General features: G+C 40.9%; 1 long non-coding RNA gene across 2 annotated transcripts in view; it reads right to left on the minus strand.

Moving 5' to 3' along the window:
- LOC111561858 overlaps window positions 1-27,480 on the minus strand; it is a 158,188-nt gene that overhangs the window by 86,672 nt on the left and 44,036 nt on the right. For both annotated transcript variants that reach the window (XR_002744811.2, XR_002744810.2), the window contains exons 3-4: window positions 25,183-25,323; window positions 2,872-3,070 (exon numbers count right to left, since the gene is read on the minus strand). This is a non-coding gene — a long non-coding RNA (uncharacterized LOC111561858). The remainder of the gene's footprint in view (window positions 1-2,871; window positions 3,071-25,182; window positions 25,324-27,480) is intronic.

Genomic DNA, 27,480 nt, shown 5'->3' on the forward strand with positions numbered 1-27,480 from the left:
ATATGATATCCTCGAGGGCAGGAATTTTGCCATTTTCACCTTTATCCCTGGGTGCTCAATAAACGTTGGCAGGTCGAGGTAATGAAATATCCATGTCACATCAATTAATGCTTGTACCCCAAGTATTTTTTTTAATTTACATCCAAGTTAGTTAGCATGTAGTGCAGTAATGATTTCAGGAGTAGATGCCAGTGATTCATCCCCTACATGTAACACCCAGTGCTCATTCCATGAAGTGTCCTCCTTAATGCCCCTTGCCCATTTAGCCATCCCCCCACCCACAACCCCTCCAGCAACCCTCAGTTTGTTCTCTGTATTTAAGAGACTTGTGTTTTGTCCCCCTCCCTGTTTTTATATTATTTTTGCTTCCCTCCCCTTATTTCCAAGTATTTTTAAAGCATTTCTCTCTACCAAACTATTTTCTGACTATTCACTTGAGCTCTTGTTATATCACTTTTGTATTGTCTTCCGTAGTTTTGTTGAGTGGGAATTGTGTTGAGTGGCAAACACTTGAGAAGACTGGTTTGGGACCTTGCTTTTGGTCACCACATATTACTGTTAGCTGAGATTGGTTTAGGCATGGATAAGAATGCTACATGACGCTTGTGCAGTGTAGAGGGTTGCTAACAAATATGTATGATAATTATATTTGATATGTATTGATAGTGAATCACCACACATTGCCTGTCATGACATGGTGGTTATCTAGGGGTTTGAATAAGAAGTTGAATATTTTACCGGAAGACTAAGATTCCCTCGGGAAAACAGCAAAAAGTTGTTTACTTCGTTGTAGACCAACTGAATGTGGGAAAAGCCATGGTAATTGAACGAAACTTCTATGCACAAATATTTCCATGACACCAAAACAAAGTAGACAAGAAAAGTGGTAGGTGCGTATTTGTTAAAGTGTGTGGTTTGAGCAAAATAACTCCCCTTTGATTAGCTGAAAGGCTTTCTGGAAGTGGTTAAATTATTAATGCCATTTTAATGAGATTTGAGAGAGTCTGATGACCTAGAAGTAGAACTAGGGCTGAGAAAGGCAATCCTCATTAATGCTACCATCTTGAATTTACTTCTCAGAATTTTGAGCACTTGGAGGTGAGAAATATCCTTAAGTTAATTTCCTGTTAGAGACCAAAAGGAATAGAGTGTTAAGATACAATCATTATGTCCTTTTTGGTATCTGTGCCTCTAAAAGTGCAGAAGACAACATGGAGGCCCTAATGCTGCAACAACTTATTGTTGAGACTTTGGGAAACAATTGAGGTCTCCGGGTCATTTTCCAAATCGGAAGTGAGAAAGTTTCCCAAAATGCAATGCTAGAGGGTGAGGGAGTATCTTTTAACTTGCTAGACTGTAAGCAAGCAGCAAACATTTTTCTAGTAGTGTGTTGCCAATGCAGAAAAGGCTAAACTACTTGGTTTCTCTAAAAGTTGACAAGAAGGCTTTGTAATTGTGTGGTGGGCAATGGACCCTGAAGTGGGGAGGAGAGGGCATGCGGTGTGGTACGTCATGGCTCCCCCTACCTGGGAGATACGTGGGGAGAGTGAAAACCTGCCTCCCTTGCTTTGAGTTTGACTTCTTGATTACAGTTACAGAATGCAGGCAGCCCCTAGCAAATTGTTATTTGGATTCCCTGGGATTAGATGTGTGCATACACACCCAGTACCAGAGTATAACTTGACATCTGTAAACTCAGCTTGCTGTTTTTCCAGATTCCACAGGATTTGGAGTTCTGGTCTCTACCTTCAGATTTCCATCTATGGTATGAAATAATCTCCAAAGATATGGCTAAGACAATTTTGCCCTTTAAAACAAAGCCCACATAGGTCATTCTAGGCATTATGAAATATTCTTCTCTTGGAAGTACTTGAGATAATATATGTGAGTGTGTTTCACAAACTGTAAAGTGCTGTCTAAACATAAGTTTTGTGGCTATTGCATGGTTAAACTGAGCTTGCAATGAACATAGAATTGTGATTGTGCCGCACTTCTCGGTGTCTGGAGCCCACTTTCAATTAGGTTTACAGTGTCATCAATTTGCTATTTAATTGTTTTAAACCATCCAAGTGCCGGGCAATATTCTTGTGTTCTTTCTTCAGTGGGTTAGCACGGATCCTTGACTAAGTTTAACATAAAAGCTGACACAGACAGAGACAATATTTTTGTTTGTAGGGCATTAAAGGGCAGATATTTGGGGAAATACTTTTAACAGATTTTGGTATCTGGCTAATTCCATGGCTCTCCCCAGCTGTCCTCCTATTTGTCACCCTCAGCTTCCTCTCACATCTCCAAGGAGGCTTAGAGAAACACTCCTCACTGATTTGAGTTGCGCCAGCAGGCTCCATGCATGGTCAAGGCCGTTAGAAGTCTAGAGAGGCCCGTGGCCACTTTATTTTTAGATTCTTACTGACTTATAAAATTAAGGAGTACCATAATAGGTTTAACAAAATTCTGGCATATTTTATATGTTTACACTTAAATGAATTCCCTCAGAACACATGAATAGATCCATCAACAACTTAAGTTGATGCATTTAAATTTGATACACTGGGCATAAAGATGAATAAGACACGATACTCCTCCTCAAGGAATTCTCAGTCCAGCAAACTGTGAAATGTTATATGAGAAATCGTTGCACGCAAGTGTTGATAGGGTCATACAACCACAAAGTACTTCATGAATATTCTTTTCTCGCAGAGAATGTCAAAACTCTGGCATTCTCCCCCTGTGTGGAAACCAAGGCCAAGCAGCAGTCCTGACCCCCTTCCCTCCAGTGAGTCCTGAGCTCACTGGTCTGGCAGCTCGCCCCCCCCCCCCAGGCACCCGCTAGCTGGGCCAGCAAGGGTGCAGGCACATATGCAGCCATACCTTGTTCATTGCTGCCCTCAAGGCGATGGAGCGCGTTGCCATTCCACAACTGGGAAAGTCCCATTTTCTCCTGGCCCATCAGCGATGCTGAAGCTCTTTTCAAATTGGTTCTTTCACTTTGAAAGCTCTTTTCATGTTCAAAACACCAGCAAGTACAAACTGTTGCTAAATTGGGTAGACTCTAGAGCAATCTGTCTGACTGGGAAAAAAAAAAAAAGTTAGTACTGCTATTTTGTTCCAGTCTGCACGGATCACCCTCAACATCCTAATGGAAGTAGAGCACATTATTGTCTAGGAGAGAGACAGAGGTGGAGAGAGAGAGAGAAACTACAATAACATGAAGTCAGTTTTCCCTTCTGAAAAACTCCATTTTGAGAAGACACGTATTCTACCCAAATCCTAGTTCCTGCTTGCACATTGTAATGTCTCAATATACCTGCAGATCCTTTGACCTAATAGGCTCCTCCCCAACCCATGATTCACTCCACATGCCCTATTTATCTTCTGTCTTACCGTCAACGCAGAGCAATCGGGAGACTAAGAGATTAAATTCTGAAAAACAAGCCTCATCATAATGGAAAATCCAATTAACTTTAGATATAGAAGCCACGTTCCTGCAGCAGCACTCTAATTTTGCCTTCTATGAAAATGGTTTAGCTGTTCATTAGGTAGCATGTCAAAAACTAAAGAATGCCAGTTATTTTCCTGATCTTGAGATCTAGCATTATCTGGGGAATTAGAAGACCGACTACGGATATACATTTTAACTAGCCCTAATTCCTAGCATCTTTGTTTTTCCCTGGTTTATCTTTTCTTGTATGTCCTGGTGGGAGGAAAAATAATTATCTCTGGGGAATCCAGACTGAACTCCTGTTCAATGGTTTGTAGATTGTGAAATGATGATGTTGATAGGGTTGATGTCATTTTTAGCTTTCCTAAGTGAAAACTGATATTAAAGAGTGATATTATCATGCTTACTCTCTCAGCTGCTTTGTGAGAGAAGTAAGAAAGTGATTGTTATCCCTGCTTACGGGGAGATAAACTGGAGGCCACATGACTTGCTGAAAGTCTCCTATGTGATTATTGGTAGAGCTGGAAACAAAAGCCAGGTCTTGACACCAAGCTCAATGTTCTGCTTCCAGACTGTGCTTTCTCACTCTGGCAAAGCTGACAAACCCTAAGTTTCTATTGCATGCCTTGTTTTTATTACTTTTCATACACTTGACTTAACTCATAGTCAAAACCAATATCCATTCTTTACCACACAATTCTGAAGGATAGAAACATGGTAATTACCTAACCCCTGACCTACAAACACAGAGAAGAGGACTAACTGCTAGCATACTCGACATATGAGAAAATTAGAATCTTTATGAAAGTGGGCACCTCAGTGTAGGTGTGGGTATACATACTTCTATGTGCAAGTGGGATGTGCAAGTGAAAGGACATCTCATTTGGTTGGGGGTAAAGGAAAATCAGGGGGAGCAAATGAGGAAGGAGGGGAGGAGGGTTGGGTTGCACTCCTCTCCCCTGTGCTTTCATTTGGTTTAGCCAGCTTGCTTTTCCCCAGGCAGAGTTTCTCCAACTTACTGGTGTGCGTCAGACTTACTCAGGAATTTCTTAAAATTGCAGATGTGTAGATCTGATATTGAGATATCCAGATCCCATGGTTATGCAGTGGGATCCTGCAATCTGCATCGTTAACATGCTTCCTGGGGCTCTGGATCAAGCTTTGGACAGGAACTAGGAAGCAGTACTGCAAGATCATGTCACGCAGCAGTTTTAAAAAAGGAGAGCGCAAACTTGGAAGACAGGGATGATGTAGGAGTCCACAAAAGATGGTCTTTGTAAACCCTGCCTTACATGTGGTAGAGGAGAGCTAAAGGAGGAAAGAAAAAGAGAGTCCTAGGCAATCAACTAACACAGGCTTCTTCCAGCTCAAGTACACTTGGGCACAGCCCCATCTGCCTGCATCAGAGAAATCTGACTCCTGACAGAACTTCCGCTTCCCCTGTCCATCTCCTGCATTTCCTCTGACCCTCATATTATGCTCCATCTGGGGCACGGCTGCTCTCATTTTCCATTTATGAATAATTTGGGGCTATATTTAGGCATCTCCAGTCATTAGGTACCCATATTTCTGTATACAGCCTATCAGGTTTTATTTTTTTAGAATTTTAGAAATTCATGAGCAAAAGCTCTTAATATTAGGTCACTTAGTCAATTACCTCCTTTCCTGCCTAATGCAAGATTATTCCCACTAGTCCTGTTTCCAGTGCTCTGTTGCCTATTTTTAAATGTACTAGCTGATGGTGATTCTGCCACTCCCCTCAGGAGACCATTACCCTGGCTCACCATTCTCAGTGTCAGGGGGCTTCCCTGGTAATTAGCTCCAACTTGCTATTTCTTCCCCTTCCCATTATCCTCGGTTATCAATTCCCTTGCAACAACATTACTTCTCTCACATTCGTTATATATTTTTAGATAGTTTCCACAGTTCCACAAGCCACTGTTAAAAAGAGTTGAGCTGGTCGGTACCAGCCCATGTCTTGATCAGTTGCACTGTGGAGGGATGAAAATAGAGCCTATGCGGGTGGTCACTGGGCTCTGTGGTGGGTAGCCACGTATCCCGCTGTCTTGTGCCTGCGTCTCCATGCTTGCGCACAGTGGTTTCATCAGTCTGAGGTCATCCTCCTCCACAAAGCAGCATCTCTTTAAGCATAATGTGTGTAGGTCATATGAAGGTGTACAAGAAAGGGCCACCCCGTTATCTGAAAAATGGAGATGAGACTGCCTACTTAATTAGATTTCTAGGAACATTAAATGATACCAGGTATGCAAATAATTTAGCCAAAGTTCTAGCATGCCATAAACATAATAAAATCTTGAGGCATTAGCTATGTGCTAAAATGAATATACATTTGGAAGTCAAATAAATCTCATTCCATTTTTAGCTTTGTCGTTTGCTGGTTGTATGATTTCATCAACACCTATGTGCAATTATTTATTATATAATACTTCACATTTTGCTGGACTGAAAATTCCCTGAGGGGAGGTATTGTGTCTTATTCATCTTCATGCCCAGTGCACCCAACTTAAATGCATCAACTTAAGTTGTTTAACCTCCCTGAGGCTCAGTGTTCCCTTCAGTGCAATGAGTGCATATTGTCTACCTCTGTATCACACACATTTTATGCCCTGGCTCATATCTTCTTAGCCTACCCCCTTTTTTTTTTCTGCAGCCATTGCTGTAGCTACCCCATGTGCACAGGAATGCCTGATGACACTTCACCTTAGCAGCTCCCTGAAGAATCCTGCCATCACCTCACGGAACCTGGATCCTGTCACCCAAGCGGCGATTCTCACCAAGGAGATTTGGTTATCACAACTGAGGGAGAGAAGTGTTATTGGCATCTGGCAGATAGAGGTCAGGCTGCTAACATCTTACAATACACAGGATGGCCCCCCAAATAAAGAATTATCCAGCCTAAATGCCAATAGTGCTGCTGTTGAGAAACCCTGATGAAGAGACACTGCAAAAGCTTTATCTGAGGATAACACCTCATAAGATATGCTCTTCTTGTATTCAAACACATCGCTTTCACAGCTCCAGACTGGACTCATCTGAAGTTTATTCCTCCACTCTCTAAGTGCTATATACTAAACAGCTAGCAGAAGCATGCCTTGGTTCCTATCCTGTGGAGTAAGAGCTATAATGATAGGAATGTATGATAGGAATGTTTAGGTCATAGCACCAACACAGGGGATATATACTCTCCGCTCTGCCAGAAAACAGCACAGCTAAAGAAATGCAAGGCAGAAATCAGGGGAGCCAATATGGTGACAGATTTTGAGGGTGCCCATATATGAGGTTAGAGTCTAAGGCAGACAAAGGGGAGAGTTTACCGACATTGGAACGTTCTTCTGTGATACAGTGTTCAATGTCTTAGCAAGAACAAAGTTGGTTCTGATACACTGCTGGGATTGTTCCTTGAAGCTTGGACCTTACAAAAGTAAATCAGGTGTAGCACTGCTTAGGCAAAGAATTGGGGAAGAGACTGAAAGGCTCAGGAAATGTTGTAGTGTATTAATGTTAGACAAAGAAACCACCACCTGACTATGCTCCCTGAGGAGGTCCAAAGGACACTCTTCCACTCAGTCAATAAAGAACGCATGATGAAGGGAAGCGCCAACATTGTAGAGAAGCTTGGTTTTAGCTGTTGACTCTAGAAGGTACTGCATTGGAACTGGTTTCCCTGGTATTGCTGGAATTGGTAGAATTCTAAAATGGCTGAGGCTGTTTTGTCTTTGCAGAAAGAGAGCGGATATAATTATTGAAATGGGCAGGATGGTCAGAGGGACAGAGTGCCTTGACCCATAGGGATCTGTGGCAATTATTAATAGATCATGGAACCAAGAGGGAAGGGCAGCCAACTAGAGTTTTAGCTGTATAACCAGAAGGTGCAATCTGGCAAGCAAAAAAACAAAAAAAAAACAAAAAAAACAAAACTGGTATCAGCCACCAAATGGAAAATCACACTCACTCACTCATTCTCTAGATCTAAGTCAATTCTCAGACTCAGAGCTCAGTCTCAGATCCAGAGCTCATTCACTAATAAAGAGGCTGGGTCCCCTTGAGGAAGTAGCCTGCACCACCACTGCAAATGTATACAATAAATATCCCCTAATGTTTCCCCAAAGGACCTGAAACTAGTTATCAGAATAAGTATGTACTGGGGAAAGAATACTCAGACTATTCAAGGGCTATTGGGCACAGGGTCTGAGCTGACTCTGATAGCAAGGAATCTGAAGTGCCATTGCCCTTCATTAGAGCAAGGCTTATATAAGCCAGACAATGAATGGAATCCTGGCCCACGTCCATCTCCTAGTGGCCCCATGGGTCCACAGACCATCTGTGCAGTTATTGCCCATTACCATAGTGCAATCAAGATTAGTTCCTTGGCCAATAGAATAAAAGCCACTGTGTTTGAAAAGGATAAGGAAAAGTCCCTAAAACCGCAGTGCTACATCACAGGTGGAACTGCAGAAATTAGCACCACTAACAAAGATTCGAAGGATGAAGGCATGTTACCATTCAACCCACCTATTTGGCCTCTTCAAAAGCTAGAAGGATCGTAGTGAATGACTGGCCCAAAATAAAACCAGGTGGTGGCTACAATCACAAGTGCTATAGTAGATACGGTCTTTACTACAACTGATTATCACAACTTCGGCACGTAACACACAGCTTTTGAGCAGACGAATGCATTTTCTCAATCCCCATAAATAATAAGGAACAAAAACACTTTGTGGTCATGTCAAAAAGACAGTAGAGTACACTGCTATCTTACCTTAGGACTAGGTTAAATCTCCTGCTCTCTGTCACAATATAGTCCACAAGGACATTAATGGCCTTGATATTCCACAGAATCAGCATGATTCTGGGTGACCACACTGGTGGTATCACAGTAATCGGACCTGGTGAGGCAGAAGTGGTAAGTAATTAGGGTGCCGTGGTCAGAAACGTACGTGCCATAGCTTAGATAAGAAAGCCTTCGAGGTTTCGAGGACCTACTACATGGGTGATGTTTCTGAAGATCCAGTGAATCGGAACATGTGGGAAAAATCTTGTTTAATACAAATGACAAATTGGTACACCTATACCTCCCACCACTAAGAAAGAGGCACTGCACAGTAAACTTGTTCAGATGCCAGTGTCAGCTCATACCACACATGGTAATACACTGTGGACCATTTATTGGTGTCTTGGAAAGCTGCTATTTTTAGGTGTGATATATACTGCCCAGAGCAAGAGAAGATCCTGTAGCAGGTCCAGACCATAGTACAAGCTGCCCTGATGCTCAGACAGTATGACCTAGAAGATGGATGGTGCTAGAGGTATCCTAGGATGCTGTGCAGAATCTCTGTTAATGAGCAAAGCCAAACATTCAGAGGGAGAGAACTACTTACCTGGCATGCTTTTGGGCCCTAGTAGAGGCTAGGAAATCCAATGTGACTATGCAGCTGGAGCTGCCTATGAGAAGTTGGGATTATGAGACCCACAGTCATCAGGTCATCCAGGGACAGAAACAATCACTGTATATTGTAAGTAATACATTGAGGATTGTGCTGAGCAGGGCCAGAGAGCACAACGAAGTTGCATAAGCAGGTGGCTTCAACTGTCATGTGACTTTACATGCTGTCATGGAGGCTTCCCTATGACTAACTCATAAAGGAGAAAATATTTGAGCCTGGTACACAGATGGATTAGCCCAAAATACTTATGATAAGTGATAATAGACTGCCACCACAATCAAACCCCAGTCAAAGGTGCCCTGAAGGGCAGCAAAAAAGACAAGTTTTCCCAATTGGTATAACTCTAAGCCACACGCTTGGCTATACACCTGTCTGCAGGGAGAAACTGCCTAAAGCACAGATACACACAGACCTTGGGGCTGTCAGAGGGCTTTGCTGATTGGTCAGGATTTTGAAAGAAACACAATCAGAGGCTTGAAAACACACAAGGAAGTCTGAGGAACAGGTTTGTGGATGATTCTTTGGCAGAAGGCCCAAAGCATGTATGGGTATTTGTGTCTTATGTTAATGCCTACTGGAGAGCATTCTAGAGCATTCATAGAGGTACTGGGAAACTAGGAGAATAGGCCGACTTGTCCAGTGGCTATCAGTCAGCCTCTGACTAGACACCCCAGTGCTTGCACTATAGTCTTATGAAGGAAGCAGCCTTGATGACAGAAATGGAGGCCATGCATAGGTCCAACAGCATGGGCTCTCTCTCACTAAGAGAGAGCTATTGCTGAATTTCTCCAGCAGAGATACAATATGGTGCCTCAATATAGAAACATCCCTCAAGATGGCCAATCACTTGGGTGACACATAATTGACATCTTAGAAGGGCAGCAATATATCCTTGCCAGAGTTTACACCTACTTTCATCATGACTTTGCGTTTCCTATCCATGCTGCCTCAGCTAGCATCATCTGAGGCTTGAAGAGTATATGATATATCATCTTAGGATCCCCATAAAATTGACTCAGACCAAGGGACATATTTTATAGCAAAAGCAAATGAAAAGAGTGCATGACTAGAGAATCCTCAGATCCCACCTTACACCACATCACCAGGAAGAAGCCAGCCTAGCAGAATGATGAAATCTCCCTATGTTAAGCCCAGTGAAGGAGCCTCCTCAGGGACCACATTAGGGAAGATTGAATGGTGTCCTCCAGGACTCTGTATATTTAGTGAACCTCTGGCCAATACATGGTGAAGCGTAACTAGAGTACATGAGTCCAAAAACCAAGGGATGGAAGTAAGATTAGCTCGTCTCGTCATCATTCCTAGTGACCCACTTTCAGAATGTGGGCTTCCCATCCCTATAGCCTTAGGCTCTGATGGGTTAAAAGTTCTGAGTCCTGGTACTGGGGGTGAAGATGGAGGGTAGGGGAGGAGGATTCCACCAGAGAACACAGAAAGGCAGAAGGGCTTCCACTTTAAATTCCACGGAATTTAAAGCTATGACTACTATTTTGTCATTTAGGGCTTCTCAAACAGATGCACCAACTAAGAAGGGAGTTGACACACTGACCCTGATTAGCATTCAGAAATTAAGTATTTGCTACACAGTAGTGGTTTGAAGGAATAAAGCTCTAAACCCACAAAAGTCACCGGGGCTTCTGTCAGTGCTTTCATGCAATTTCAGCAAGCACGGCCTAACGAAGGTAAAACAACTAACTAAGAGACCCAAAGCCTGGGGATAAATGTGCAAACCCAGACGTATGAGGACAATATGACGCAACCTTTGGCCAATGGGGGCATGGAAACTGGTGGATAAATACTTTTCTTCTCCTACCTTAGGTGGATAATTCTGAGGCACAGCCTCAGGGGGATTAAGCCCTAGTTGCCCTGTTGGTAACCAACTAATAAGGCACACTGAGACTGGCTTTCCTTCCAGGGAAGGAACATTTTACTCTTCCAAGTCCCCTCATCTTATTCTCTGTGATAATTTCCCCAAAATAAACGACACCAAGTCAATGTCTCAGGCTCTGCTTTTTTGAAAGAACCTAAGCTAAGACATCTCCAAAAGTAGTATTGAGACTACCTGACGAAATAGCCTACAGCTGGGGTAGAATACTGAAAAAAAAGTACAAGTATTTAAATGCATCCTGGTAAAATTTCTGAGTCTCAGGGATAAAGATAAAACCCTTCAAGCTTCCAAGCAGAAAATAACTATAATAATAATAACAGTTCACCTGGAAAGGAAAAAAAAATCAGGCCAGCACTGAAAAATCTCATCTGTTACACTAAAAACTAGAAAACAGTACTGTTTGCAAAGGACGCAAGCGAGAAGAATGTGACTCTATGAGTCTGTAGCCAAACTACCCTGGTGTGACAGTAAGTGACAGACATTTTCAGGTATGTAAGGATTTCCAAAAGTCCCACAACAGCATAGACTGTCCAGTAGCATTGCTTGAGGAACTCTCTAATCAGAGGAAACTGCAAAAAGAACTCAAGGTGATGGAATACATGGTATACAAAACACAGTGGTAAATATTAAAACCAGTGAAATGCATAGGTAAGTCTAGCTATAATGATGACGTTCATTAATTTTTATAATATTTAAGAAAAAAATTTAAAAAAATTTTTAATGTTTATTCATTTTTGAGAGAGAGCGAGAGAGAGAGCGAGAGACAAAGCAAGAGCAGAGGAAGGACAGAGAGAGAGAGGGAGACACAGAAGCCGAAGCAGGCTCTGGGCTCCAAGCTGTCAGCACGGAGCCTGATGCGGGGCTTGAACTCACAAACCGTAAGATCTTGACCTGAGCCAAAGTCGGATGCTCAACCAACTGGTTTTCTCTGGCTACCCTTCCTTTAGTCTCCATGATTTGGCATGTGCTCTTTCACTCTCTTTACCTTTAAAAACTGTGCTCATTAATACACTATTTTCCTTGTTTCTCCCTTTTAAACATCCAACACAGGAATGAATGACCACTGAGTCCGAAATATTGCTTGAAAGAAAAGCTAAACTATACAAATATATCTGTTGCAAGGTGCTGGCAGTAAATTTTCAAGATAACTCTGCCATGGACAGAATTAACTTTCCTTTTACTCTTCTGGCAATATGTCTCTGTAGAGCCTGCAGAGACGTTTAACAGAACAGAACAAAACTTTATTTTCTCCTTGTACTGGTGTGATGCTGTCAGCCTGAGCATCTTTTGGAATGCCCTGGTGCACTCGGAATGGACTCTGTGCGCTCACAGGAGGCAGGAACAACAAACGGCCTGCAGACTACTGAAGTGGGCAGTGCTGCAACCTGGAGCCACACCAGCCCTGCTGGGAAGGAAGCCTGTCGGTTTATCAAATTGACACCACGGCAGCAAAGGGAGCATCTGAAGCATCCTTTGCCAAGGACAGGCATAATGCAGAAATATACGTCAACTGCTGCTAGTGACTGAATATATATATATCTCTGGTTCAATTGTTGGACCATACCACTAGTCATCTAAAGTAATGGACAGTAAAGAATGACCAAGACTTACATCTTCCAAACAAAGCTGAAAATAGGTTTATCTAAAGTGAGTTATTGAGTTGGAGTCAGACTTGCTGGTCTCATAAAAAAAAAAAAATAGAACATAGACTAATATCTTACCTCCATCCCAGAATCTATGCAAAGCCTCAAGATACCATGATATCTTGGCCCAAGATACCATGGCCTTTTGCCCATCATGCATTGAGCACACTCGGCTTTAGATTAGAACATCCTCTTTTGCATACGGTTTAAACTACACCCTAGAAGCTATTACCGTTTAGACAGATTTCAACTATTACAGTCCTTGGTACGCAAAACATAAATAAAACATATTTGTTGAAAGAATATTTAGCCAGATCATTTTCAATGATTTAATATTAGTTACTCATACTGATGCTGAGAACTGAATAATACATAAGGAACCAAGAGTTTAGGCTTTAGTCTCAGGAAGTTTTCATCCAAGATCATTCTAGGTAACAGTGAACTACTCAGAACCCACACACCCTGCCCCAGCATCCTCTAGTTCTCTCCCTTTGCATTTATCCCTCCTGGCATATTATGCTGTCATTTTTTGGGTTTTGTTTTGTTTACTGTCTCCCCTCATTAGAATATCAACTCCAGGGGTTCCTGGGTGGCTCAGTCGGTTGAACCTCTGATTTCGGCTCAGGTCATGATCTCACTTGTGAGTTCAAACCCCAAGTCAGGCTCTTTGCTGACAGCTCAGAACTTGCAGCCTGCTTCAGATTCTGTCTTCCTTTCTCTTTGCCCCTCCCCTGTTCATGCCCGCACACTCTCTCTCTCTTTCTCTCTCGAAAATAAACATTAAAAATTCCACATATGAATGAAAACATATGATATCTGTCTTTCTCTGACTGACTTATTTCACTTAGCATAATACCCTCCAGTTCTATCCACATTGTTGCAAATGGCAAGATTTCATTCTTTCTCATTGCCACGTAGTATTCTACTGTATATGTAAACCACATCTTTTTCAACGTTTATTTATTTTTGGGACAGTGAGAGACAGAGCATGAATGGGGGAGGGGCAGAGAGAGAGGGAGACACAGAATCGGAAACAGGCTCCAGGCTCTGAGCCATCAGCCCAGAGCCTGACGCGGGGCTCGAACTCACTGACCGCGAGATCGTGACCTGGCTGAAGTCGGACGCTTAACCGACTGCGCCACCCAGGCGCCCCAAACCACATCTTTTTTATCCATTTATCAGTTGATGGACATTTGGGCTCTTTCCATAATTTGGCTATTGTTGATAGTGCCCATGGGGGAAAGAGAAGGGGAAAAAACAGTTTAAAACAGAGAGGGAGGCAAACCATAAAAGACTCCTAAATACAGAGAACAAACTGAGGGTTGATGAGGAAATGGGAGGGAGGGGAAAATGGGTGATGGGCATTGAGGATGACACTTGTTGGGAAGAGCACTGGGTGTTGTATGTAAGCGATGAATCATGGGAATCTATTCCCCAAGCCAAGAGTACACTGTATACATTGTATGTTACCTAACTTGACAAATTATATTTAGAAAAAGAAAAAATAAGGGCGCCTGGTTGGCACAGTCGGTTGAAAATCCGACTTCGGCTCAGGTCATGATCGCGCAGTCTGTGAGTTCGAGACCTGCGTCAGGCTCTGTGCTGACAGCTCAGAGCCTGAAGCCTGCTTTGGATTCTGTGTCTCCGTCTCTCTCTGCCCCTCCCCCGCTCATGCTCTGTCTCTCTCTGTCAAAAATAAACATTAAAAAATATTTGTTTAAAGAAAAAGAAAAAAATAAACATTAAAAATTTTTAAAAAAAAGAATATCAACTCCAGGAATAGTTTTTCATCTGTTTTGTTTATGGATATTGCCCCTGTGTCTAATAATTATACTAATTGATCATTTATTTTTCTTTTTTTTCAATATATGAAATTTATTGTCAAATTGGTTTCCATACAACACCCAGTGCTCACCCCAACAGGTGCCCTCCTCAATACCCATCACCCACCCTCCCCACCCTCCCACCCCCCATCAACCCTCAGTTTGTTCTCAGTTTTTAAGAGTCTCTTATGCTTTGGCTCTCTCCCACTCTAACCTCTTTTTTTTTCCCCTCCCCTCCCCCATGGGTTTCTGTTAAGTTTCTCAGGATCCACATAAGAGTGAAACCATACGGTATCTGTCTTTCTCTGTATGGCTTATTTCACTTAGCATCACACTCTCCAGTTCCATCCACGTTGCTACAAAGGGCCATATTTCGTTCTTTCTCATTGCCATGTAGTACTCCATTGTGTATATAAACCATAATTTCTTTATCCATTCATCAGTTGATGGACATTTAGGCTCTTTCCATAATTTGGCTATTGTTGAGAGTGCTGCTATGAACATTGGGGTACAAGTGGCCCTATGCATCAGTACTCCTGTATCCCTTGGGTAAATTCCTAGCAGTGCTATTGCTGGGTCATAGGGTAGGTCTATTTTTAATTTTTTGAGGAACCTCCACACTGTTTTCCAGAGTGGCTGCACCAGTTTGCATTCCCACCAACAGTGCAAGAGGGTTCCCGTTTCTCCACATCCTCTCCAGCATCTATAGTCTCCTGATTTGTTCATTTTGGCCACTCTGACTGGCATGAGGTGATATCTGAGTGTGGTTTTGATTTGTATTTCCCTGATAAGGAGCGACGTTGAGCATCTTTTCATGTGCCTGTTGGCCATCTGGATGTCTTCTTTAGAGAAGTGTCTATTCATGTTTTCTGCCCATTTCTTCACTGGGTTATTTGTTTTTTGGGTGTGGAGTTTCATATTTCTTTTTTTTTTTTTTTTTTTTTTGAGACAGAGAGAGACAGAGTACGAGCAGGGGAGGGGCAGAGAGAGAGAGACATGGAATCCAAAGCAGGCTCCAGGCTCTGAGCTGTCAGCACAGAGCCCGACGCGGGGTTCAAACTCACAAACCGTGAGATCATGACCTGAAGTTGGATGCTTCACCGACTGAGCCACCCAGGCACCCCTAAATACTTCTGTATTTCTGATCTGGGCACCTTTTCTCTTCTACTTTTATCTCCTACCTCTCTTACTCCATTCCAGCCACATGGACCTCTTCATTGTTCCCCAAACAGGCCAGGCAGTTCCTGCCTTGGGGCCTTTGCACTTGACTGTCACTTCTCAGCAGGAGGCTTTCCCACTAGTTACCCACCCTCCACCCCCACCCTCTCCCTTACCTCCTGCAGATCTTTGTTCCAAAGTCACCTTGACAGCAGAGTCTTTCCCCATACTCTTATTTAAATTTGAACTCCTCCCCCCTTGCCTACAGCACACAAACACACACAAACACACACACACACACACACACACACACACACACACACACACACACACTTGGAACTTGCTATCTTCCTTCCTGCTCTGCTTCTTCTCCACACCACTCCTCACAGTCTAATATACAATATTAGTATTTGCTGTCTGTCTCTCTTCCTCCCCACCCCCAGACATACTAGAAGTCTAAGCTCCATGAAGGAAGACATTACACTCTCCTCTGCTCACTGACATATCCCTGATATCTAGAAATCTGTAGAAATATTGGCATTCAATAAATAAATATTTACTTATTGTTGAATAGATGAATTACTGTAAAAGCATTTTTTTACTTTTTATTTTCAATAGAGAGAGAGAAAATGTGTGAGCAGGGGAGGGACAGAGAGAGAGAGGGAGAGAAAGAATCCCAAGCAGTCCCCATGCTCAGTGTGGAGCTCAACGTGGGGCTCAATTTCACAAACCACAAGATCGTGACCTGAGTCAAAATCAGGAGTTAGATACTTAACCAACTGAGCCACCCAGGCATCCCTAAAAGCAATTTCTATACATAAAACACCAGATTTTAGAATGTTCCACCTCTGTTCAGGAAGTGGACACATGATTATAATAAGTTGTTTGAATTTCAAATAAGAAGTTGAATATGAAATAAAAAATATAATAAGAAGCAGGTGGTGTGGAAAGGTTAAGTAATAAAAGTCATACATCTTTGCTTTTTGATGAATACACTGCTAGAGTTTAGGTCATTGATAAATTTTGGCTTGAAAAATCTCTAAGCAGTTGTTTGCTATTGTATACTATTTTTGAAGGCAGCAATCAAAACATACAAACACAACACAACACACACACACACACACACACACACACACACACACACCAGCCTTTATGTATAAGATTGCCTCTGGTGCCCAGGGAAAATGAGAGGAAATGACTTTTAAATGGCTAAGAAAAATATTCATGATTTATTAGTTCAGTGAAATAGAGCAGAGCAGACCAGGCACCCACTTAAGAAAGCGGGCAGAACCGACCTTCACTAGGTGGATGTCTATGTGGAGACTCTGACCAAAAAAAAAAAAAAAAGCCTATAGTTACATCTATGTGATTATGAATGACCAAGAGAATCAGAAACTTCAGAATAACACCACAAGATCTTCCTCTTCTCTTCCCATAAGGCTGGAGATAGGAAATTTATTGGGAATAATCTTCTCCATGTGAAACTCAATTCAACGTATACATTCTACCTTCCATTTAGGGATTCCCAAGTAAGACCTGGAGAGGTAGAAATGGTTGTTTGCTCTCTTTGTGATCCACATAGAATTGTGTCACTTCAGAGCACAAAGAGACTTTCATAATCACACCCTCTGATCGCATTTTATGAAGGAAAAAAAATAGAGCTAAGGCAAAAGCTCCCCGGTTAACTTGGAGGAAATACTGAACTAGCCTCAAGATCTCTGAAGCCCGTACCAGAGTCTCCACCCCACTCCAAAGTGTCATTGCTGGGGTCTTAGTTTTTTCTCCAGAGCAAGCACTTGTTTCAGCCCAAAATACTGCATGCATTCAAATCTCTATATGTATGCATAGGAAGGACGTAGAGGGATAGATAGAAATACAGACATGCAATATATAGAAAATCAATCATAAACTTCACTCATCATGCTTGTTATTTAATAAAAAGAAAGATGAAGGAGAAAATAAAGTTTCCCATAATCTCACAGCCCTGATAACACTTGCTGATATTTAAATATTTCTATTTTTAATGGTTTTATGTCTTCCATCTTAATACTATAAATATAGTCACCATTTCTTGATCAGTTACCATGTGCCAGGTCTTGTTCTAGTTGATTTATTTACTCAAATCTCACAACAACCCAATGGCATTGGTATTATTATCCCCAGTTTATAGAGGAAGGGATGGAAGTTCAAAAAGTTTTCTCAGAAAGTAAATTAGCCAAAGTCAAACAGCCCAGGTGTGACTGAGTCTGTCCTCAAACTTGAACCAGTTAATCTTCAAGGCCATTGCTGTTCATACTGCCCCACACTATATCTCTGTCTTCCCCCTGGGAATTGAAACCCATTTCCCTCCTCATCCATCCAAGATAGATACTTAAACCCTGTATTTATGGGGATAGTTAACAATCCCAGTTACAGTCACTCTACTTAGATAAAGATGAAGTAACATGGTTAATATTTAAATAACAAAGTTTATTGCAATTTTTAAACCATTCAAGATGATTTTATTTCTCAACCAGGTATATGATAATCAACCTGATGATTTTATTTCTCAACAAGGTGTATGATAATCAACCTGAGCAAACCCTTTGGGCAGAGAGCTGTACTTCTCCAGAAGCCAGTTAAAGAAGTTAGTCTCATGCAGAGACAGAGAAGCAAGCACCACAGTGATTTTTCTTGTCCATTGCCTGCCTAGAATGTCTTACTGAAAACAGAACAAATTTGTAGAATTGTACAAAGGGAAGGTTGGCTGAACCGGGCCCTACATAGTGGCTCTGCTTGGAATGAACAGGCGGAGATGGGAGGAGACTAGGCTATGTTCTTCCACAGAGGTAGTCAAGGTGAATCACCAGGTTTGGCCCAAAAATGCACCTGAGATTCCAAGCACAGCACCTCTCAGGAAAAGGACACTGGGGCAAGCAGAAATGTTCATGCTCCTTTAGATAATTCATTCCTTGGTTCTTCACCTTGTCCCAGGTCAAAGAAAGATTTTGTGTCAAGATCTTTAACAGCCAAATCATATGACTTAAAGAAGTTCTTTGAGTCTTTCCAGAAATAGCCAGAAGGCCAGAGTGAGGCTGCCAGTCAACCTCCCAGGATTCAAACTCTGAAAGAGTGGGAGATTAAGTTTCCAGAGCTCTAGCCTCCCAGCTCTGATCTGCTTCTGCATTCTCCTCTCTGGGGAGCCTTGCAGGGTGGAGGTTTGGAAGAGGGAAGGGAATCTTTGAGTCTGTTCTTTATCCATTGTCCCATCATTCTGGCGACTGCCAGTCTTTATTTCTTTTTTAAACATTAAACATGTAAATAACATTGCTTTATTTTTCTTTATAGGAGATAATGCTCCATTATGAAGAAAACAATTTGTTTGTTGCTTCTGAAGGAAACATGATGTTTAGTTTTGACTTCAAACTGAGAGGTTCCAGAAGGTACAAAATGAGTTTGCCTTTCTTAAGTTATCCTGTTTTTCATTTTCTTATTTTCCCACTGACTGAGAAAGCAATTACTGCCACCCTTTCTTGACTAGCTAGCCGGTTCTTTCTTATGAAAATGTGAACCATAAGTTGAAGAGACTACTTGAAGTTCTGTCTATGATGAGCTGTTCCATGCCATAGGTCACTAAAATACTTTTGGTGAGATTTCCTTGAAATTTTTCTGTCGTATTGTCCTCAGAAGCCACAATCCATTCAATTGCCTCTGTGGGACTACACAGCATAATTCATTTCAGGAGACTTCCTTTTTTAATAGTTTTTGCTTCAAACCATCTTACTTCTAGTAGTTACACTCAAATGTGTATGTGTTTACAACTCACTGTTGACCCCCAGCAAACAAAAAGCTCTAGAGATGCTACCACCATGTACATTCATACATATATGTGTATACATACATACGGATCCAGTAAAATTAGTGCACTCAATTATCTGGCACCAATGGTCTCTGCTTTGAAGAATTCAGAGTGCTATTTTTAGAATGTTTTCATAAATGGGAACATAGATGACAGTCATTCTGTAGAATACAAAATGTTATACCTCTATTAACTAGAGAACAATATGGATGCTAATAAATACAGTTCACTGAAGTTCAGAGTTATTGATGTTCTTTTTCTTTTCTTTGTCCAGTCTCTTCCCCAAATTAAAATGCTTGCTAAATATGGTCTTGTTTATCAACTTCTTTCTCAGTCGTTTAGATTGTGGGTGTACATGTTCCTGTTTCCTATTTACTAAATTCAATCACAGGAATTTAAACATGTATAGAAACTAAGGGAGAATATAATACCTTTTAGAATTCTTAAACACCTGGTCCTTCTAGAATCCATTTCATCACCAAATATACTTAGAGCTTTTTGGAACAGAAAGTGTCCCCTTCTTATGGAGAAAATGAGTCACAAAGAACTCAAGCAAGTTGTTATACAGTCATTGATAAGGTAACAGGTAGAACTCAAAAGTCCTATTACTGTTACACATTTTCTCCATAGTAGACCATGGAAAGCTATAGCAAACGTGGGTCAAAAATGTGAACTTTCAAGGAGAATAATTTTTAAAAGGTAAAAGCCTACATCTGATACTTTGTTCCATATACAGCTGTGCTTAATGCTAAAAAGAAAACAAAATGTTCCTTTATGTAGATATATCCCTTTTCATTCTAAATAATTCATGCTCCTTAAGACACATGTGGACCAAAATCTAACTTTCCTTATTAAGTACATAGTGTTCCCAAAGCAAGTTGTTTGGCTTTGTAAGGCCATGAAAGCTTCTGGAAGATTTCATCTGTGACACCTGCATGCTATACTTAGCCATATGGCAGCATACTATTGCCAATGAAGACATTTGGAAAAGTAATTGTTCCACAGGCTCCCAAGCTCTGCCCTGCATAACTCACTTCTGCTGGACCACTAGTGGGAAGAGAAGAGACGATGCCAGAATTTTCTGAAGGGAATCACAGAATCTTAGATTGGAAAAGACCTTAAATTTCATCTAGTCCCACTCCCCATCCCATGTTATGAAGTAACCTGCAAGAATCCTTGAAAAGCATTTTATTAAAGTAAGATAATACCACAAATTCAGGAAGGCTAATGGCAGACACACCACCACGGCAACTATAGGTTAAATGTTTTAAGTACACCAAAGGGAACGTGTCTGGAATCAGAAAAGGCGCACCAAAAGTTCTTGTTCTTCTTTGAAATTTGAGAAAACAATTCCTTCAACACTTTCCAGTACTTCTATAATTTAAGAACAGGTGTTATGGATTTTGGATTGCTTCTTTCTCACTCATGTATTCAATAATATTTACATAATGCCTACTATGTGAAAGATAATCCATCAAAGTTAGGATTAATACTTTTAACCATTACTAAAGTAACTTGCATTCACAGAAGACTCCTCACTCAAACTTTTTAATCATAGTTAACATAGGTGACTACAGATCGCAGACCCCTTTTCAGAAGAGAAAAAAAAGTCCCATAATAACAAAGACTGAAGGAAAATCTCAAGAAAAAAAATAATACACTTTAGAAATCCTTAATAACTCACTAGTTGCCACTACTAGAGTAAATAGGCGTCAAAATCTGATACATGTCTGAGTTCAGATATAAATACCAAAGTGTTGGTTAGTATAAGTAAAGAGAATAAAGAAATGAAATCATGAAAAATGTTAAAATTGGTGCTGTGGAAAGTTTCAATTATTGATCTGTAGGAAGGGCATTATGAGAGGGTGAAGAGTTGAGAGAGGGAAGCGTGTGAGGGGGTTTTCTCTGGCACAGGCTGAGCCTTGTATCCCCATCCTTCTCCCCTTCCCCAACAGAGGGGGTTGCTGACTCTTCTCTCCCAGACTAGAGCCAGGGAGGGGGGTAGGAGGGAGATGTATGTTCCCTGAATTTGAAAGGCTTGGTGGACTAGAACCAGACTCACCTGATAAACTTCAAGTAACCCATGGGACACAGAAAGGGTTGCAGCCGAGATGTAAACGTACTTCTCTCCGATGTCAAGTCAAAGAGGCATATCCCAGGGACCAGCTGTAGACCCATGATAGGAATGACAGGCAGAGGGCATGCACAATGGAATTCTGCCTAGGAGAGCAGACTGCCAAGGTGAAGGGACCACAGGAGTAGAGGTGAGAGCAGAATGTGGGGATGTCATGGGGTGGGGGGTCTCAGCAAGTAAATGTGCTAAGAGTCTTAAAAGTTTATCATAAATGCTCCATGACTCTAACTTGCAGACATTAGAGTCAAGACCATACTGTCATATTGGCACCTCCAGAGACTGTGGGATGTAGCAGTAATGAGACCATTGAGAATGTCAAGTCAATATTGCAGACTGAACTGACAGGGAATGACTCTCTCTCCTGGAAAAAAATTAAACTCTACAGAAACAGAATTTGGATACCTAGCAAATTTCAAATGCAGAGTGTGAAATCCCTGAGTGAAAAATGGAGCCAAAAGCAGCAAAGTGAACAGGAGCTTAAACCAAATCAGTTCATAGTTTACACCTTTAATGGGTATAGAACTTAATAGGGGCTTTGGAGCCATCACAAACAGAGGGTTTCAACATGTCATTCCCAGGGCCCCTGGGTGGCTCAGTCAGTTGAGCATCTGACTTCAACTCCAGTCATGATCTCTTGATTCGTGATTTCAAGCCCTACATCAGGATCACTGCTATCAGCCTGTCAGTACAGAGCTTGCTTCGAATCCTCTGTCTCTCTCTCTTTGTCCCTCCCCAGCTTGTGCTCTCTCAAAGATAAATAAATGTTTTTAAAGTATGTCATTCTCTGCGTGCAGACACACAAAATAGACTGACAGAAAACGTCCCCTCCATTGGTAACAAGAGATGCCAGAATGCAATAGAGTAAATTTTCAACGTGGTAAAGCAAAGTTACTATCCACCAGTTAAACTATATCAAGGGAAGGTAAATAAATAAAAAGACTGAAAGGGTCTACTATTTATAGCAGTTTACTGAAAAAAAATTACTAAACAACATCATTCAGCAAGAATAATGGTAAATCTGGAGGAAGAGTGGATGAAATAATGAGATGGAAATAATGAATAATGAAATCCACGGGAATAATGAATAATGAAATAAGAGTGGAGGAAATAATGAGATGAAGAAGCTTTAGGTAAGCATGCTGATAGATCTAACTGAACTTTAGATGCAAAATAATAATAACATTAATTTTGTGGCTTAGAGGAAAGAAAAAACTAAAATCGTACATGATAATTTGGAATATAGGAAGGAATAGTCATTCTAACTTCTTATACTGTTCAGGAGGGAGATAAGGATTTGGTTAACTCCACAATTCGTTAAGTCAGAAGGAAAACCTGTAAAAGGAATAAATATCAAATGTATAATTACCAAATGAGTTGAGAGGATATAAAGGGAATAAAGAACATATGGTCAATTCAATAAAAACCCAGAAAAGAGGGGGCAAAAACACAAAAACATAAAACCAGATAGTGTAAATAGGAATTAATGTATTAGTAATCATATTAAATACAAAAAAATTTTAATTGCCTCTAATTAAATTTTCAAAAAAAAAAAGAATACCATCCAGCTACTTTTTTTTCAATTTTTTTTTATTTATTTTTTTGGGGACAGAGAGAGACAGAGCATGAACGGGGGAGGGGCAGAGAGAGAGGGAGACACAGAATCGGAAACAGGCTCCAGGCTCCGAGCCATCAGCCCAGAGCCTGATGCGGGGCTCGAACTCATGGACCGCGAGATCGTGACCTGGCTGAAGTCGGACGCCCAACCGACTGCGCCACCCAGGCGCCCCGTCATCCAGCTACTTTTTTAAGAGTAATACACAGGGGCGCCTGGGTGGCTTGGTCGGTTAAGCGTCCGACTTCGGCTCAGGTCATGATCTCACGGTCCGTGGGTTCGAGCCCCGTGTCAGGCTCTGTGCCGACAGCTCAGAGCCTGGAGCCTGTTTCAGATTCTGTGTCTCCCTCTCTCTGTGACCCTCCCCCGTTCATGCTCTGTCTCTCTCTGTCTCAAAAATAAATAAACGTTAAAAAAAAATTAAAAAAAAAAAGAGTAATACACAAAAACATATTGATACAGAAAGAGATGGACAAATATGAGCCAGGCAAATACCGATCAAGAGATGGTTGGTATTACTACATTCACATCAAACAACATAGAATTTTAAGCCGAGAAGCACTGATAGAATCATAGATAAGTAAGATAAAAAGAACAACTCAACAGGAAAATAAAATCGTCATGAAATTTTATGTACTTAACAATAGAGCCTCAAAATACATAAAGTAATGAGAGAATTGTAAGGAGGAATTGACAAATCTATAATCACAGTGGGAAACTTTCATACACCTCTCTCAAACCAATACATGAGGCAGAGAGAAATAGTATTAAAGATTTATAATTATAATGTTATAATTCTTGTAATTTAAGGATTTATAATTATAATATATATTTGAACAACACAAAGACTTAACCCAAAAGACTATAATGTAGAAGCCTGCACATAATGAATAAAAAGCATAAAATACACATTCTTTTCAAGCACAAACAGAACTGTCAGAGAAACTACATAGCAAGTCACAGAGGAAATTTCAAGACATGCCAAAGAATCTATATCACATATCTGTATCATAAAAATAACCTAGTAGCCAAAGAGGAAACCCCAAGAGGATATTATGAAAAAATTTAAACTACACAACAATAAGTGTCATATGCCAAAATTTGGGGACGTTTCTAAATCAATAAATACTTTAGAGTTAAATTAACTTACTGAGAAACAAGAAATCCTAAGAATAAATGAGCTACAGATTCTATTGAAGAATGGGGGGAGAGGGGCGAGAAGAACACCCAAAGAAAATATAAGAAAGGATGTAACAAAGAGCAGAAAGCAATTAACTTGGACACAAACAAACAAAAATCACTGGAGATGACGAGGCCATCAAAAATATTCCATTTGGCCCCTACGTAGTCCCTCAGCATCCACAATGAAAACCAAGCTGTCTCATTCCTCGGCAGCCGTTAGTATAGAGTACCTACCAGAACTTCCTGATAGACACACAATGTAAGCCACATTTGCAATTTAAATTTTATGGTAGCCACATTTTAAAAAGTAACAAGAAACAGGCGAAATTAATATTAAAATATATTTTACCTAAGTATATGTATCAGAACTATCATTGCAACATGTAATCAATCTTTGAAAATTATTGAGATGGATTACATTCTTTTTCCATACTAAGTCTTTAAATCTGGGTCTTATTTTATACCTGCAGCACGTGTCAATTCAGACTAGCCACACATCAGTTGCTCAGTAGCCACACACTACTGTCCAATGGCTATTGAAGCAGGCAGGACAAACCTGTACTCAAATGGCATGCCATATAATATCAGAGTTCTTTGGCCTTTGCAGGCATTCTTTTCTCATATTTGTTTCTTAATTTGGCCTTTGGGACAGGATAAAGACTTGTTTAAGCATTGTCATTTGGTCTGCATTTTAGGTCACGCGAGATGGTGGTAACGCTTCAGTTATTTTACTGCTAATTTCTGAGTAAGTCTTTTCTAGCCATGTGTAGTGGCATCAATCTAGCAGTCAAAGTTGAGATGACCACATAGGTGATGGCATCTCAACGAGTTACCCATGTACTTTTCATATTAGTATTTGCACAACAGAGATTGCCTACAGTCATCTTCATCCCCCAAGAGTTTCATGTTGAACAACAAAATGGCCTAGATCCGTCTGAAGATAAATTGCTTTAATTATTAGGCAGAATGTGAAGCTCACCGTTTCAGATATCAGGTCAGTGCAATGCCCAGCATCGGCAGTGGTTTCACTGTGATATTTCTCCAGGTGCTACTATTGAGCCATCATATCAATGAAATGCCTCCGTGTAGGCCCAGCTTTGTCTGTGGGATGTGTTCATTTCTTCAACAGAAAAAAAAAAAGTGATCTCAGTAATTGTGGAAGGAGACCATTATTTTCCAACACTGCAATATTTGCTGTTTGACATTTTAGTCTAATTGTCAGCACCGTTGTTAATATGTATGGAAACCTCACAGGGTAATTATTTTTTAGGTCTTAGAATTGATATAATGAAGCTATACTGATACTTCTCAACTCTTGCATTTTTAACACTTTTTGTGGGATCATAGAAGGGAATTTAGTGGTTACAACTAACAGCATCAAAACAAACAAACAAAACTAGCAGCACATGGACTGAAGCCAGACTACCTGGATTTGAATCCCAGCTTTACTGTCTACCAGCTGTATGTCTGAACCTCAGCTTCCTCCACTAGGAAAGTATGGAAAAATATTAAAGTTGCAAACAGGATTGCACAAAGTAACATACAGGGTGCTTAACACAGTGCCCAGAACTCAGATGTATTTCATAAACATCACAGTTGGGTCATCTGTAGGTTCCTAATTCCTCCAGACAAATTTGGGAGCATTGACATGTGATGATGTCGACTTCCATTGTAGACACTTACTATGCAACTGTGCTAACGTTTTGGTTGGACAACTCCCTGCTCAGATCCTATTACCAAGAACCAAGTCAGATTAGAGCGCTCTACACGTAATTGACATCAGCTGGTGGAGTGACCCAGTTCTGATATGCCACTTGCCCTAATCTTTTCATTCTGAATCAGGAGGAGGCATTGCGAGGCCGAAGATTTTTTAATATTCTTTTTCCTGACTATATGGTTTTTTAATAACACTTTTGCTCAGGGTAAGGAAGGCCAAGTCTGGACTGAACAAATGAAATAACTGGGTTTATGTAAGCAAGATGCTTAGATAGGAGTTTCAGCCCAAGGCATTTCCTCCTCCTCCCTTTTCTGTGAGAGTGCTGTTCACCTCTAGACATTCACCTTTCTGGGTAGAAAATTCTCCCCATCTTGATATTCCAGTCTATACCTCCTCTTTTTGAGGCTCACATTCATCAAAACTATAAATTTCATGCCCACACTATCCTTCTGCTGACGTTTTAGTATTCTGGAGCTAGAATTGCACTTTCAGAGACCTTTGTCAATTAATTAAGAGTGTGGTATAAAAGCAGACAAATTTTTACAATTTTTCCAGTAAATCTACTTTAACGTTTAAGTATTTTTTTAAATTTTTTTTAACGTTTATTTATTTTTGAGACAGAGAGAGACAGAGCATGAACGGGGGAGGGGCAGAGAGAGAGGGAGACACAGAATCTGAAGCAGGGCCCGGGCTCTGAGCAGTCAGCACAGAGCCCGACGTGGGGCTCGAACTCACAGACCGTGAGATCATGACCCGAGCTGAAGTCGGACGCTCAACCGACTGAGCCACCCAGGTGCCCCAAAATATTTTTTTAAATATTGATTAACAGTTAATACAGCAATCAGTGTGTGCCAGACACCATTCTGTTTTGTTTTACATTTAAAAAATGCTATGAATCCACACAATAGCCCTAGGAGGAGGATATTCATTAGTATTATTGCCACTTCATAGATGAGCAAAGTAAGATATAAAGAGGCTAAGAACTTGCCTATGGTCTCATAGTTGCCAAATGGTGAAATCAGGATTCAGATGCAGCTCTCGTTCCAGAGCCTGTGCCTGGAACCACTATGACATTCTGCCTCTCACAGAACATTGTTAGTAGCATACCAAAACGAAAAAGAAGACTTTGTGCATTAAAAAGCAACTTAGTCACATTTTAACATATCTCTGGAATCAAAAACATTTAAGTAACCTTAATTTATACATGTCTCAGAAACCATATGCCTTATGAACCACCAGGGACACAGGCAAGGATATCAAATAATTATGAAAATTAACCGAAAGGTCAGTGTAGCTTCCACCGCAGTTACTGTGTTACTTTGGTCATCTTATTTGCAAATTAGGGGGTACCTTTCTTCCTCTCCCCACGTTCCCAAGCTGTAAAAAGGTAAGGAAGAGATATTGTGCTTTGGAAGATGTTTACTTTTTTTTTTTTTCAACTGAGCAGGAAATCATTATCCAAGCCCAGCCGCAAATATGTGCTACAAAACAATTTATCTACCAAGAGTTCATGGGCAGCTGGATTGGGAAAAAACACATTAATTATCATTCAAGTGGAAA

The sequence above is a fragment of the Felis catus genome, chromosome C1 (assembly GCF_018350175.1).
Source record: "Felis catus isolate Fca126 chromosome C1, F.catus_Fca126_mat1.0, whole genome shotgun sequence".
Classification (NCBI taxonomy): Eukaryota; Metazoa; Chordata; class Mammalia; order Carnivora; family Felidae; genus Felis; species Felis catus.